Source organism: Ursus americanus, chromosome 32, assembly GCF_024610735.1.
Source record: "Ursus americanus isolate L20-20 chromosome 32, mUrsAme1.1.p, whole genome shotgun sequence".
In the NCBI taxonomy this organism is placed as follows: domain Eukaryota; kingdom Metazoa; phylum Chordata; class Mammalia; order Carnivora; family Ursidae; genus Ursus; species Ursus americanus.
Window position 1 is genome coordinate 24,633,634 of NC_142158.1, and position 16,414 is coordinate 24,650,047.

At 43.0% G+C, this 16,414-nt stretch overlaps 1 long non-coding RNA gene across 5 annotated transcripts in view; it reads left to right on the forward strand.

The window, feature by feature from the left end:
• The window catches only part of LOC123791032 (uncharacterized), a 563,175-nt gene that overhangs the window by 272,639 nt on the left and 274,122 nt on the right, over nt 1-16,414 (forward strand). For all 5 annotated transcript variants that reach the window (XR_015722611.1, XR_015722613.1, XR_015722614.1 and 2 more), the window contains one exon: nt 576-775. This is a non-coding gene — a long non-coding RNA (uncharacterized LOC123791032). The remainder of the gene's footprint in view (nt 1-575; nt 776-16,414) is intronic.

The following is a 16,414-nucleotide window of genomic DNA, read 5'->3' on the forward strand; positions in this document are numbered from 1 at the left end:
TTTTTTTGTCATGGCGTTAGTGATTAAAATCAAATTATTAAGGAGCCATAATTTATTTTCACTGTAGAATTCCATAGAACTCTACTGGATGTCATTATTGACCATAAAATCGAGCTTGATATTTTAGGATGACTTTTGCTTGTTAGATGTTTCTCTTTGAAATATTTTGAGAAGTATATTCACTGTATTAGCCCAACCTCATCTCTGAAGTATTTCCAAGTTTTTTGGTTTAGGATTTTTCCTGATAGTTTGCCACTAAAATCAGAAGCTGTGATGTGTTTGAGAAATTCGGAAGCCTTTCCATCCCATAGCTGGTACTCATGCCAACGAATCTCGGGCTAGCAGGGGGAGCTGCTTGCGTTCTGCCCCGAATGCTGGACACCTGAGCGTTTTGATGAGGAGGAGTATAGCTTCTATAGCCGTAGGGCACAAATGAGTCTTTTTTTTTTTTTTTTTTGTACCTGGTAAGCATACATTTTCTTTTGCAGATAAGTCCATGTCTTTTTTCCCCCCTCTCTTCTTTTCCCAGGTGGTCCCTATTAGTGAACATACTGTTTTCTGTTTTCTCTTTGTAGGATCTGCATTTGCTGCTCCAGCGGTGTCTAGCTGGATGTCCTCTGCAGATTGAACAAATGTGCCGTCTTTTCCATCATCTGGTCAACCCCCAGGTCACCACTGAACATCCTACTCAACCACTTCGATCCATGGATATCATTCTCTGTTGTCCATTCCATCAAATGTCCTCAAACCTGGCAGAAAAGGGAAAAGGCTAATGGTAAGAATTCTTCTCCACTCTTCTTTGAAAACTTATTTACTTTTAAGTGCTGCCAGTGTGATATTTCTCTTATGAGTGGGTGGTATGAGAATAGTTCACAAATGTTGATTTTGGATATTGAAATTTTCACCATCTTTTTTGGATTCCTTTCATGGTGATGGAGGAGGAAGAAGATGAAAGAGCACGTGACAGATGACTTTTTCAAATATGCAAACATTTTTAATATTCTGAGCTTCAGATCCCAGCATTCTTTTGGCTTCTGGCTGTCAGCCCTGGCATGACCCACCAGTACCTTAAACTCAATATAGCTAGAGACACACTCATTTCCTTTCAGTCTGATATTCAGAGATTGGCATTGTCCTTTATCTGTTGCCCCCATGCTCTACCAATTACTCATTCCTTGTGTGAGTGACTTGCTCTTTCCTCTAAACATTTACCAAGCTGCCACCATCGTCCCATTATTCTGTCTGCCCTCTATCATCTCCAACTGTGGCTCATTCTGTCACCTTCTTACTGGGTTGTATAGGTTACTGTGGATATCACACCTTGCCTCCACCTTCCTGAAATGGATCTCATTGAGTTTTACGTCTTGATTAAAGAGCACATGGCAAGATTTTTAGCATTTCATGTCTCATTTCCATAATTGTCCCATATCTGGATCCATTGAAGTCTTTGATTGGATGGTTCCAGTCCTGGTCTAGTTCCTGAGGCCATCTTGATTAAGTAGGGTGCATGTAAATGTTTTATATCCCTCTCTTCCATAGCCAGTTGGCATGTAGAATTACGGGACTATCGTAGGCCAGAAAGTTGGGGGCTCAGTGATTACCTCTGAGTTGCTGTATCTCTTATTGTCCCCTTTCCTATTCAGACCCGGTTCCCTTTCCTTGTTGTCATTGTTTGGTGTTTATGATTTGCAGTTCTACTGTCCATTTCGTATTGACTCAGTTGGGGCTTTTACCTGGGTCGCATTCCCTAATTTTTGGCCAGTTACTTAGTATCATCGTCTACCCTTCCTGTGTGGTGTCAGCTTGGACTTCAACTTCTTGATAGTTGAGGTGACTTCCATCTAAGTCGTTCTTACCAAGACTGGTAATCGTGATACCTGAAAGCACTTGGGGAGTAACCCCTTACTCCCTGGGTCTTGTTTCTTATGGTCACTGTAGCAAATTTCTGCAAACTTAGTGGCTTAGTACAACAGAAATTTAGGCGTTTGCAGGGTCACACTCCCCCCAGGGGCCTATGGGAGGATCTGTTCCTTGTCTTTTCTACCTTCTGGTGGCTGCTGACATTCTTTGGCCTGTGGTTGCCATGCCAGGATCTACCTCCCTAGCCACACTGTCTTCTCCTTCTGCCTCCCTCTTGTGACCATCCTTGTGAGGGCATTTAGAATTCAGCTGGATGACCCAGAATAGTCCCACCATCCCAAGGTACTTAACTGCATCTGCAAAGTCTTTGCTGCAGAAGAGAACATGTACAGTTTCCAGGAATTAGGGCCTGTTATGTTCGGAGGCCATTATTCAGACTACTACCCCGTCTTTTAGCCACTTAATGGGGGCCAGTTCCTTTTCCTGGACACCGTGCTCCTGACCATCCATGAGTCATCGTTAAGCTTGCCAGGCGCTTTGCCTTCTCTGCCTCCTTATCCTCTTCACCTGCACCTGGGCCATTGGCCTCAGTCCTGTATATTGAGTTATAGAAAATATCAAGTCCCCTTTCAGAAATATCACCCTGTGATGCTCCCTCTCCGTCTCCCACAGAGGTCTTGCCATTCAGGGCCTCCCAGGTGGTCTCCATGATGCTTCCGTTAACTAGGACATATCTCGACATTCTGTGAGGTATGGGCTGCCGTTGACTTATCCAGAATGCGCTGTTTCCTTCTTCTGTACTTGGTGAAGTATTGTTCATTTTCTACAGTTCCGTTCAAGTGTCACATTCCCTGAAACTTCCCCGAACTCCTTCCGTCCCTCCTTCTCCGTGTGGAATTGATTACTTCTTCTCCTGTTTTTCCTCAGCACTCTGTTCATATATCATTCCAACCCTTACGACCTGTATTCTACTGGACTAAGTGTAGGCCTCCTCCCCACTAGACTTTGAGAGCCAGGAATAGGGTAGTATTCATCTTTTTTAAAATTTTAACGTGACACGTGATGTACGAGTGCTTGACATAATATAGAATATAAGCAATAAGTGTTTAATCCATTCAAATGTCGAATGACCATAATTCGGACTCTCTTAGGATATATAAATATTCAATACGCTTCTCCCAACTTCCTTATGAATCCCGAAGTAATCGTTTTCTTCAGGTGAGCAACTGTTCCTTGTCTTTTCCAGTGTCTGGTGGCCGCTGATCTTCTTCGGCCTTGTGGTTGCTCCCCTCCAGTATCTACAGTATCTACCTCCGGGATCGCTTTTCCTGTGTAGTGGCCATCTTGGCTTTTGTTTCCTGTATAAACTGACTGAAAATATTCTAATTTATATATTCCACACTTTAATTTTTCTTCACCCTTGGTCAAGGGGGTCATTACACTTACTCCTCAGTGGAACCAATTTACCTTAATATGACACTTTACCACACCTGAAACTATCATCAAGATACCGTCGTCTTCTAGAACTGGACCTTTAGGTGAGAATTCGGAATTCTGTCTGTCAGGGTCACTTCTTTCAACTTATTGGTGATCTGTTGAAATAAAACCTTGGTTTTGTTTTGTTTGTTTTTTTCTTTTCTTTCCCTCTTTTTGTTGTTTTGTCTGAGTAGATCTGAATTGGAGGTATTTTCTCCACCTTTTCCCTGGAAGCTGGAGACAGAATTGCCCATTGCCTCCGTCATTTTAAATGTTATGCCCCATGAGGTTTCTGCTGCGTAGTATTGCCTGCGTCTGTTTCCTATTCCTATAGCCTTGAGCATCTTAGGACTTTTGTAGAGGGTGCTGGTATTTTATCACATTGCGTGTCTTATATTTATGAGAAACTCAAAGGGCTTTGAGGATTTTCCTTTTTGGTATCTAATTTTCTAACCGCTCTCTGAGGTAGGCAGCATGAAGCGTTATCTCCATTTTGCAGATGTTATAACAGAGGTATAGGACAACTTGATGGAGGCCCCGCAGCAAATCAAGGGCCAAGTGCAAAGCGACTCCCCAACTTTTAACCTCCACTCCTCTCATCTGGATGCCAGACGACTTAATTTTAATTTTTACCACCTATGCCCATTTGGGTTTTGCTTGAAATGTTGGCAGCCGTCCTCAAGTAGCTCGAGTTCCAATTTTAGTGTGAATTTTTCTAGCTTTTGTGTCCCTTCTCATTTGTTACACACATACACACCAACACTCGTGTGAGTATGTGTGTGTGTGTGTAATAAAAAAATTACATACTTTCAAAAGAATTTACATACAAAATTGGGTTCTGCGAAGGGGTTGCTTGGTCTGGGAATGAACGAAGGCTTGGAGCATTGCTAGTCTGTTTGATACTTTTTGACTTTCTTGTCAATTGAATATGCCTCATTGGCACCAGCTACAGTCCTGAAAACATTTCAAAACATAACTCCTGACAATAGGAAATTTAAGAAAGTAACAGTAGGTCCTAATAGCAGCAAATGTTTCTCTTTAGATAATTCTTCATGCAAGTGATGGGATCCCCAAAGTGGGCTCATACTGTAACTTTCATATACTTTTCCTCAACTGTTAAGCTTTTTCTTTTTTCACTTAGAGGAGAGTTAATACATTTTTTTGAATTCAGAATGCTACTGCCGGTGTCAGTTCTTGAGATTCGCCTGCGTCTTTAAAGGGAATGTCTTGAGGGGCTCTGTGTGCGCTGTGGACGGTGTGTGGCAAGGCTCCTTTCTTCTGTAGGACTGAATTTGGAATGCCCCCGTCTTTCACCAAGAGGCGTTAATTATACCATTGCTCCTAGAGCACTAAGAACTGCCTGGCAGGGAAATTTCCCCACAGTTTCTGGAGTCTCCGAGGCACAGTTTCAGTTTCTGGCTGTGGAATGGTGGTGAGGCGGGCTCGGACCAGCTGCCTTAAGGATTAGCCTTGAGACCCCTGATTTTCCCGAAGCCCCGAGAGGGGATTGGAGCACCTGGTGGGAGAAGCAGCTTTTGCCACCCTCCCCTCTGTCCGCCTTTCCTCCCACCCACTGCACTTCGGAGCACCACCCAGCTGCAGTGTTTCTGCCTTGAAACCATTTGGAGTGGCTGGGATGGAGGCCACCCAGGGCTTCTGTGAGCCGCTGTGGCTGCAGGTCTGCTATTGGCCAGAGCAAAGAAGGTTCTTACTTATCGGTGCTGAACATGGGTGGCCGTGATCCCTTAGGATAATGCAATTTCTCACTGTCTGGGGGTGGGAGCTTATTGTCCGCCTTTCCAGCTTTGTTGTTTGAAGCTGGTTTGTGAGGCTTCTGGCTTTTGCTGACTCACAGACGCACACAGAACTCTGGCCCCCCCACCCTCTCTCATCCCCATTTAATGGCTTTTCAAAATGACTAAGAAGATAACAAATCTTCCTGCTAGGGGGTAACCGGCTGAAGTCATAAGTGGGAGGAATTGTTCACACAGGTCCTCCAAGTCTGAAAATCCTCGTCTTCCTCTTGAGCTGCTATTTCCTATTCTGTTCCTGTCTCCCCTCTTGTAAACGTTCCAGGCTGAGCCACAAAGCCTAAATGTAGGCTGGCCTGCCATTTCAGGGGCCCTCACTCACATGGGGGGCCTTTTGCGGATGAACAAGTTAGAGGATGGTATTCCTGCTTCCCCGACAGAAAATCGCCATTCCTAATGAACATTTTATGAAGAAGCCTCCTTCACCTCCCTCCCTCCCTTGTGCTGAGCTGTGATGAGCATGAATGAAGAACTCGATTCCTGGTGTGTGCACCTGGGCGCTTTGTGGAGTCGCTCTTAGCAACACGCCGTGAGAGCAGGCTGGCAGTTGATGGATTTCTAAAGCAGAAGATCAAGCTTCTTCACAATAGAAGCTTATAGTTTTAGAAACTGCATAGATAGGAGTGCTGTAATTTTGCAAGATTTGGCAGGCATCCATGAACCCAGTAGCCACAGTGACTGTGCCTGAAAAACGTAGAAAGTCAGCTTTCCTTCTTAATTATTTTTAAACCGTGGTAGCACATTCGCAGGGTCAGTTTCAAGACTTCATTGCAGTGATATATTTTTTTTCTTGCAGTGAAGTCATGGTCTTAGGCTGTTTTTGCATGAAATAAGACTTTTTATTAGTTGAGAAAGACGTGAAAGTGTGCAGAGACAGCACTGCTAACTTGGGAGCATGTGTAAACTTCTGATAATTGTCGCTACCTCCTGGCTGTGCACTTGGAAAATTCTGAGTGCATTAGATCCCCTATGTTGTGTGGGATCTTGCCCGAGTAGAAAACTCACTGAGCTGGTAACATGGGCACCTTTCTCAATGATAGCTTAGACTAATAACAACATACAAAAATAGTCTCATTCCTCTATTTTATTGTCATCAGTTCATGAAAATACTGCCAAAGGGCTGGAAAACCAAATTTTCTCATGCTTTACAATACAAGTCCCCAGGGACCCTGAGCCTCATTCGTCCTGAGTAATTTTCAAAAGGCACTCTGTCCTTTAGTTCCCCATCAGTATCCAGGCTCTCTTAAAGCAAGCTGCAGCCCGATACAGATACTCTGCCAGTTTCTAGGCAATGGAAGGTTCTGGAAAGTGGATCATTTTCCCCCTTCTGGTAGATACAATGTAAGTTTTAGATGGGGCGTGTGTGTATGTGTGTATGTGTGTGTTTGTGTTTGACATACACATAAATAGCTCATAGTACAAAATTCGTGAAACCTTTTGGTTTCCCTAAGGCTTGTTTCCAGTGTTTGTGCCTTGAATGCAGATTATAATAAATAGAGGCAGGCTCTGTCTGGAAATGCTGGACATCTCTGCCTGAGTTAGAACTCTTGTTCCAGGCCTCAGGGGATAAAGACAGAGAGTTGTTTTCTAGCTTGCCCTGGAGCCCCTGAGCGTTTGCCGATTGGCATAGCTGCTTTTCTCTGTGTGCAGAATCTTGCCGCCAGCCTCCCACGGTGCAGGGAGAGCACAGAGAGAAGTGGGAGGAGGGAGGTCTATCAGTCAGCCTCTACTAAATGTCAGGCACTGTGCTGGGTGCTGTCCATACATTTCATGGACTCTGGACCACAGCTTTGAAAAGTCAGTATTTTGTAAGCGGGGCAATGCCGAGCTTCAGAGCTCAGACTTTAGTGCCAGTCCATCAGGATTTAATTATAAATTTGCCGCTCTTAGAGTATGTGACTCCCCCATGCCTCAGTTTCCCCATTGTAAAGTGAGTCTAATACAGGACCAACGTCAATTGCTTGTTGTTGAGATTAAATAAGGAATTGTAAAGTGCTTGGAAGAATTCGTCCTGTATAGCATTAGATCAATGTTTCATAAATAAGGGGATGGAAATAGAGGTTAATGTGCCCAGTTTGTAGAAGGAAGTAGCTGGGGTAGGGTCAGTTGGCTTGAAAGAAGTGATCTTTCTACCTCACCGCTCACCACACTTCCTTTCTTTTCTTCCTAGTTCTGTGCGAGTTGGTATCCCGGCTCAATTAATTCTCTTCATTCCTCCTCACCTTGCCGGGTCAGGGGTGGGTTTGGTCCCTATATCATTCTGGTTTTTCCATGTTCTTGGCCTTGTAGAGACATTGTAGGGCCCATGACCTAGAGCTTAAATGTTAAAGGTGTTCCGTGGAGGCAGGTGATAACAGCTCTTTTCTCCAAAAGACTTTGGGGTTGAACTGACCCATTTTAGTTGCACGGTCAGGCTTTTAGGATGGATTCAGCAATCGTGTGTTGCTTTATATGTTGGTTCTTTTCCTCTCTCCAGCATGGAAGCATCCGTTGAGCAGATTCTGTGTCCTAGGCTTCCCATTGTACTTACTCCAAGCATTTGACTTTCCGCTGAGCACACAGAGAACGGCTCAGGGGTATTCGAATTGAGGAAGGAGAGCACCACATCTAACAGCATTTTCCTGTCTCTAAGCAGAAAATCCCAAGGGACAGCATGTTTCCTTTTTATGGTGGCAGGTTCAAGAGTTTATAGTCCAAATTTTGGGATCTTTGACATGTCCTTTGCTTCCTCTGGTAATTCCTTCTGCAGTTTCCGTTGTAAGCTTGTGTCCCTTTCTAGGTCGGCAAATGTTGTGGAGTTGGCTTGAACCTGTGTCTCTCACGCCAGGTCTCCTTCTTTTACACTCTCTTAAGAAATGCTGTTTAAGGTGTAGAACATATTTACAAAGTCCTCAGGTGTGGTGATGAGGAACACAACATTTGGTCTCCAGAAATGAAAATAGAGAAGGGATTTGATTACTTTTGCCTCAGTCCCACCTAACTCACCTACCCATGTCCAGTTTACTTTGGACTGGAGTTTTCAATAATGTGAACATTTATGTAAACTCCAGTGGGTTTTTTTTGTGTTTTTTTTCTGACGGAGGATACAGGGTCTTTAAGGCAAGACAACACTATTAATAGCATGTGGATGTGTGTGGTTTATTTTTGTTTTCAAAATGGAAATGTTTCTTTGGGGTTTTGGCAAGCTCTTTGATATGTTGAAAGATGAGAAAGCATCATTTGGGAAACTCAGCCCTCATACCATATTAGGAAATTTACAGTGCCTCGGATTTCACATTTAATGTTTTAATTGCCTGGTTTGGTAATAGAAAAATTTCAAACTTCTCTCTTTCATTTAAAGTTACCACCACTTTCCCCCCTGTCTCCAGCGGTGGGCTGTTGCCAGCTTCTGCTTCCCGCTCCCGGCCCCAGCTGGGGCTGAGGAGTTGCCTTGAGAAAGTAGTTCATCACATGTCATCTTGAATGACTGTGTTGACTTCTGACATGTGCAGTTGTTTCCCGGGATGCTTGTAAATATGCTAAAGGTGCAAGAAAACCCGAGTTGTATTTTTGAAACTCAGAGGTTCTGTTGGAATAGAGGGTGCTACTCTGAACATTACATAAAGTACATCAGAAATCAAAGAGAACGCCGCCATCTTGGTCTGGGGACAGTATTTAAGACATACACCTGTACATGGTAGGAGATAGACACACAGATGGAAATGGCATGGCAGAGTGGAGAAAGAACAGAAGTTGAGTAGCTCATGGAGTTCAGGCCTTCTGGAAAAATCAAGACCCAAAATAAAGTTGACATTTACTCTTCTTATAAATACCTTCTTGTGGAAGAAACAGTGGTGAAAGGATTTCTAAAAGTCATTTCTTGCAGACAATAAAATGTAGAGGGAACAAGCCTATACATCATCTTCAGTGTCACACATAGTCACAAGGTTTAGAAGGGAAATGTGCTGTTGTCTGGGGGAATTGAGGCTCCATTACTTGGCAGCCGAGAGTTGGGATTATGTTCACTTTTCGTGGACCACTCTCTCTAAATAGAATTCCAATTAAAATGTCTATTTCGTGTTTCAATATCCAAATATAATTTTTAATTATAGAGTAATCCATGCTTAGTGTAGAAAATTTGGAAAATACAGGAAGACCTCCAGAAGAAAATAAAAATAACCTATAATTATATAAACCAGAGAGAATTTGGATATATTTTTTTAGTATTTATTTCTATGTGCTTATGTCTGTATGCATTTTTATGTAAGTAAGATCTCACTATATATGCATTTTGAATTCTAATTTTCTTTCTGTAATAATAAATATGGTATTTAATGGTCCCGTTGTAATTCTTGATAAGTTCATCCCAGAATTTCCCCATGACGTTTCCACCGGGCTAATTGTGGTCATGGTGGTTTATTATGTCAGGTTAAGCAGTACCAGGAAGAATGGGGGGTCCCGGGTGCTCAGCAAAATGTTGTTGATTGATTTCACTGGTGGCAATTTGTCTGTATTTCCTTTTGCTTTTCTGTTTCTTCTATCTTGTTCGTTTTCTTATTTAGGATTGAGGATCTCTTGGTATCCTCGTTGTGAAAGCCATGTTCCCTGCTTGCCTCCCTCTCTCTCAGGCGTGACCCCGTGCACTCCTCACGTCGTATCCTGTTCAACTACCACAGAATCTTGAAGTCTTCAGAAATAGAGCAGCTAGCTAATTTTTTCCTGTCATTTCTCATTGGAAGTTTTTGTTCTCTTATTAGCCTAATTAGTGCTATTTTCTAATTCTTAATATGATTCTTACATCTTTCCTTCTTTGCCACATCTCCACATTTTATAATCCAGACTTGGCTCTCCTCTTTGTGGGAGGTCCCCCCCCCCCCCATTTTAGAAAGGGAGCATGGCATATATATGTGAAGATTTTAGAGATCAAGCACTGAACAGTGAGATGTGGGCCCTTGAGGTACTCGATCCAGGAGGGGAGAGATGGGTGTGAGCTAGTTTACTCAAGAAAGGCTTCATAGAAGGGCACCTGGTTGGCTCAGTCAGTAGAGCAGGTGATTCTTGATCTTGGGGTCATGAGTTTGAGCCCCATGTTGGGCATGCATCTCACCTTAAAAAAAAGAGGTGGCTTCATAGATATGGGTGACAGTTTTGTGGATATGAAAGGATGGCAGGATCTACCTGGAACACAGGGAAAGAGAGGGTATTTAATGATTGGGAAGGCAATAAACAAAGACCCAAGAACTATTAGTAGTAGAGTTTGGTGGAAATGAACATGGTATAAAAGTGCAAAGTTGAGGGTAATAAGGATGTCTGCTTACAATGGGTGAAAGGGAAACATAATGATCTCTCAGAAATCAATACGTGTGCTATCTGTGGAAGCCCACCATGAATTTCTGAAATCCCTCACTACACCTGCTACATGGGTCTCTTCAGATTCCTGACAGCTGCTGTCCCTGTGGTCATTATCCTGGCTCCTTCTCTCGTCTCCTACCAGAAATGCCCTTATCTACAGATGACAACGTTTTCACAATGAATTTCCCAAACACTCTCTCATTTGATGCTTATAATAATCTTGGACAGGCATTGCTACGCCAATTTAAAAGTGGATATCGGAGGTTTGCTGAAGTTAAGAAACTCTCCTGAGAACTAACAGCAGAAGTGGACCGTGAGGCTCGGGCCCAGATGTGGTCCCTGCTCCTTGCAATCAGTCATGCCATGCCCGCCATTTAGGCCCATGCTGTTGGTTCATTTGCTCATTCACTGGTTCACTCATTTTTGGCAAATCTTGATTGACCACCGTCTGTGGGCTGGGCCCCATGTTAAGACAAAGATGAACAAAACTCACTTCCTGTTCCCCCTTCCTGTTGGATAGGATTCTAGATGCAAAGCAGGCCTTTATAGTCTCCTTGTGGATGTACCTCGAAGGAGGTTAAGGCTGAAATTTTGGCATGGACATAGCTTCCCGGGTGGGGAAGGATGTCTTAGCTGAGATATTGGGAAAGGGAGAAGTATTCTTTGCAGGAATCCGTGATCTAAAGGACAAAAGGTGAGAGAGGCCAGTGGTATATTTGGGAGCTTAAAAATAGTCGACTTTGCCTGAAATCTAGTGTGCCAATTAGGAAATGGCAGAGGGTGAAACTCAAGAGGTAGGCAGATCACATGTGGCTTCGGAAACCGTGGTTAGAGACTTGAGCTTCTCAGAGCACCGAGAGGGACCCCTGGAAGGTTATGGAGCCTGAGTGACAGGCCCAAGTTGGCCATGTGAGACGGTTCCTCTGAGGTCATGAGAAGGATCACCTGCCAAAGAAGAGCCATTAGCAGAGGTAACAAGGGAACGTTCTGGTCTTCCGGCTCTGGAGCAGTGCAATGGAGGAATCAGAAGCCGCCTCTAGAACAAAGCCACACAAGATGGAGAGCGGAGCAGGGAAATTTGCTGTCTTACACGATTCTGATCCAGATGCACAGAACTTCCTCCTCTTCTCTGTAACATCTGTGAGTCTGACGTCAGGAAAATGGCTTCAAAAGCCATAGTGTCAGCATAGATCTGGCATTTGGACTACCTTCCTCCAGACGGATAACCAAGGCCAACTGCGATTTCATTAAAATGATGTACTTTTTCCTTTGTCTTCAAGCCGTGGGTCTAAAAAAGCAAGCTGGTTTTTTGTTGTTGTTGTTGTTTTAAAAAATATTTTTCTTAAAGTTTAGAATTGTGGTAAAATATCAGTACACAGCTGACGTTAATAAAAAAGTTATAAAAGAAAATGTAGCACAGGAGCTTTTCATTCTGGATCGGGTTCACCACTAAGAGCAAGCCGCAAGGTCAGGCACAGAAGCTTGGTGAAAATGCATGTTTCTAGAGCACGTGCAGGCGGACAGCGAGGTCGGGCTGGCGGTGTAGCTGGGCTCGTGTCTAATAGAGCTGCTTTTTTCTACATAAGGAAAACACTTGCTTCTTGTAGTCCTTTCTACATTTTTCTCATAAGTAACTCCCTTTAGAGAGTACTTCTTTAATTTGTCCTTCTCTATCTTTCCAAAAAGAGAGACGATAGATTATCCCAAAGAGCTGGCGGGAAGAAAGGAACCAAGAGCAGAATGTGGAGGAATGAGCTCCACCTATATTGGGACTATAAGGACCCTAGCTTACAGGGTCCTTACAGTCCCTGGAGAGCTCTGAACTTGCCTGGTCCCTTTCAGCATCCCTCAGGTGGCCTCATTGTTTCTCTTACCTGGGTAGAAAGAGTATGTGACTCTCCTGCCTGCCTTGTAGTCTCGTTGCCATGGAAACTTCCATTCCACACACCTGATTCACACATCACGCTTGGCTAAGTCCAGACAGAGGTCACAGACTGGCATTTTGCCCTTTGTTTCCCCTTCTTGTGTTTTCCGGGCACTTAAAAATGGATACAGAGAGATGAGAGGGGGAGTGGTGTCGTGTGTGAGAAAGCTTTGTTGGCAGGGGTGGAAGGCGTTTCCGAAATAATATCTGTAAAGAGAAAAGCAGAGCAAATGGAAAAGTCTGTATAGTTTGAAGCTTATCACGCAAGGAAAAGCTTTGATTCAGGGATATGTCTGAAGATAATTTTCTGGTTTTTCAGGTGAGATAGGAAATGAGTAGAACAGATTCGGGAACCCTTTGCTCCTTAGAGGGTTTTCTATCCCATTTTCACCAAATTACCTAATACTCTGAGGTCCATGGGATACATGTTAAGACTGTAACCTGGGTGTAGGCCAACCATCAATTACAGGTGTGTATTAACAATCAAGTCCTCTGATGATGCTTCTTATACCGTGGCTTGACTTTTATATAAAGTACAGTATTTTAGAAAGCACCAGTCATTTTAAGAAAAGTATCATTAAGTCAATACACATGCTGGAATATGTTTCTGTTTCCCCTCTGGTTTCTTTCTTCCTCTTGTATGAGAACTCCTTTAATACATAACCTGGAGGAAAGGACCTTGCAGGAGAGATTAACCTTCCTTCCCAGACGGTATTTCTCAGACGTAGATTGAGACATTTTCTTTTGGTTCCTGTTTATGAGGCCAAGTTTTAGAAATTAAAAAGGAAATTAAAAAGGAAAAGACGTTCACCTTGACATGGTCCTCTGTTCTCCTAAAATGTGAGGTTTCAAACCCGTATGTGGCAGAGCCAGGTGTCACCCATGTATTGGTAACAGGAGTTAGCATTGGCCGCTCAGCCTTACTCCTGCTGGCTCTTCTGTTTCCTCCAAATTTGCTCATTTTCCTCCTATGTAGGTGGCCTCAGTTTACAAAGTGTGCCCTCACAGCAGTCAAGAGGCCTAGTTTGGAATCTACCAGACCCGAGTGAAAAATGTCCTCTCCCTTGTATTCTTGGACATACATATATTTTAAGTTTTTATTTAAATTCCAGTTAGTGAACAGCGTAGTGTTAGTTTCAGGTGTACAATTTAGTGATTCATCACTTCCATACATCACCTGGTGCTCATCTGGACAAGTGCCCTCCTTAATACCCATCACCTGTTTCACTCATCCCGCCACCCACCTCCCCTCTGGTGACCATCAGTGTGTTCTCTAGAGTTAAGAGTCTGTTTCTTGGTTTTCCTTTATCTTCCCCCCCCTTCGTTTTGTTTCTCAAATGCCACGTATGAGTGAAATCATATGGTATTTGTCTTTTTCTGACTTATTTTGCTTAACATTATACTGTCTAGCTCCATCCATATCATTGAGAATGGCATGGTTTCATTTTTCTATGTCCTGGTAATTTTCCATTGTGTGTGTACACACACACAGACACACACACACCCCACTTCTTTATCCATTTATCAATCGGACAGTTGGGCTGTTTCTGTAATTTGGCTGTTATTGATAATGCTGCTATAAACATTGGGGTGCATGTATCCCCTTGAGTTAGTATTTTTGTATTCTTTGGGTAAATACCTAGTAGTGCAATTGCTGGATCATAGGGGAGTTCTATTTGTAACTTTTTGAGGAATCTCCATACTGTTTTCCAGAGTGGCTGGACCAGTCTCATTCCCACCAGCAGTGCGAGAGAGCTCCCCTTTCTCTTGGACGTATTTTATTAAACTCAGTTTCCTCATCTGCGAAATGGTGTTACTAATATAAGGTTGCTGTTAAAAGTACTGTCATTTAAAAAGTGCTTTGCCTAGTGTCAGCTACATAATGTCTATTATTGCCTTGCTAGATAATTTTAGAAATAACAGTATAGCATCTGAAAGCATCTTCTTGCCATCAGTACTACTGAATTTGTTGTTGCTGACTTAGGCTTGGACGAGGATAGACGCTGGCTAAGAATATGAACGGTGGTTTAAAAGAAATAGATAATTCTTTCCAAAAACAGAGTGTGTGCGCACGCTCTCCCTCTTTCTCATTCTTGTGTGCGCCCGGTCTAGTTTTGGAATCTCACTGCAGGTTTTCACAACAAAACGAAAAGGTTGTACACTTAACAGAAGACAAAAGGCTGTCATAGAGACGGTCTTATTTGGAGAGAGGTGATGCTCCATTTACATTTCCCGGCAGTCATGGGGAGTATGTGTGCGAATTTCCTTTTCGACGATCCAAGAGCCATTGTAATCTTCCTGCCCCTCCTGGAATCTCACCTTCTTTACCCTTCTTTTCTTGTCAGATTGTCTTTTTTTTATTGTGGTAAAACATGCATAACATAAAATACATCATTGTAACCATTTGTAAGTGTATAATTCGGTGGCATTAAGTGCTTCCATATTTTTGTGCAACCATCACCACTGTCCGTCTCCAGAACATTGTCTTCTTCCTGCATTGAAACTTCCACTTCTTAAACAGGAACTTCTTATTCTCTGCTCCCTGTCAAAAGCCATGGACGGTGTCCACCATTCTACTTTCTGTCTCTGTGAATTCCAGATAGATACTTCGTATTAGTGGAGTCATGCAGTCATTGACCTGTTGTGACTGGCTTATTTCACTTAACGGGCTGTCATCGGGGTTCGTCCACATTGCAAGCAGGTGCTAGAATTTCATCCTTTTGAAGGCGGAGTAACATTCCATTGTATGCTGACATCACATTTTGCTTACCCATTCATCCGTCAGTGGGCATTTGTTTACATGTTGGGCTGTCGTGCATAATGCCGCTGTTACACTGGTGTGCAACCATTTGAACCCCTTTTCTTCTTTTATTTTGGTCAGAGATGGTGAGATGTTCTATTGCGTCAGGGTCCCCATTGTGGATTCTTCAGTATCCGTAGAATTGATCATGCTGTGCGTTTTCTTCTGGTCTTATTGTAATAAAAACACACCGTAAAATTTGTCATTTCGATCATTTTTAAGTGTACGGAGCAGTGATGTTAAATATTATTTATATTGTTGTGCAATGGATTTTTCGACTTTTTCATCCTGTAAAACTGAAACTCTACCCGTTGAACAACAGCTTCCTTCCTTCCTCCCCTTGAGCTCAGCCATCGCCATTGTACTTTCTGTTTTTATGGGTTTGACTACTTTGAATACCTTGTATACGTGGAATCAGAAAGTATTTGTTCTTTTGAGATTGTTTTATTTCATTTGCCATAATGTCCTCCAGCTTTATCCATTTTGTGGCTTATGGTAGCTTTTCCTTTTTTAAGGCTGAATAATTTTCCACTGTATGCATCTACCACATTTTGTTTACCCATTCATCTGCGGATGGACATTTTGGACTGCTTCCTCCTCTTGGCTATTGGAAATCATACGATAAGGAACATGAACATGGGTGTGCGTATATATCTTAGAGTTCCTGCTTTCAGTCTTTTTTTTTCCAGTGGGATTGCTGGATCATATGGTCGTTCTATTTTTAATTTTTAGGGAACCTCCTCACTGTTTTCCATAGCAGTTGTAGCATTTCACATTCCCAACAACCGTGCCCACGAGGGTTCCAGTTTCACCGTATCCTCACTAACTCTTATTTTATTTCTTATAGGGGTCATCCTGATATGTGGGAGGTGATATTGTGGTTTTGATTTGCAGTGAATCTTCTTAAAACAGTCTTAAAGAAGGTATTAAAAACCCACAGTTGGACTGAGAGAATAGGTAAATTTGGGGAAAAGAGCAGCCTCCCAGACAAGCTGCTTCATCTCCCTGGGCCAGTTCCTGGCAGTTGGTCTGCTTGGTCTTCTGCACGGCTAAGTCTCCACCGAAGGACTGAAGGTTGAGCTTGGTCTCCGTGGTGTGGCCTGGCCGACAGACAGTCTGTCGCCCGCTCATCCTTTCTGAGTCCTGGGTGATTAGTAAGCATTTTCTCAGCAGCAAATGACTCAGAATGAAATGTAGCTCCAGATAGAAGTT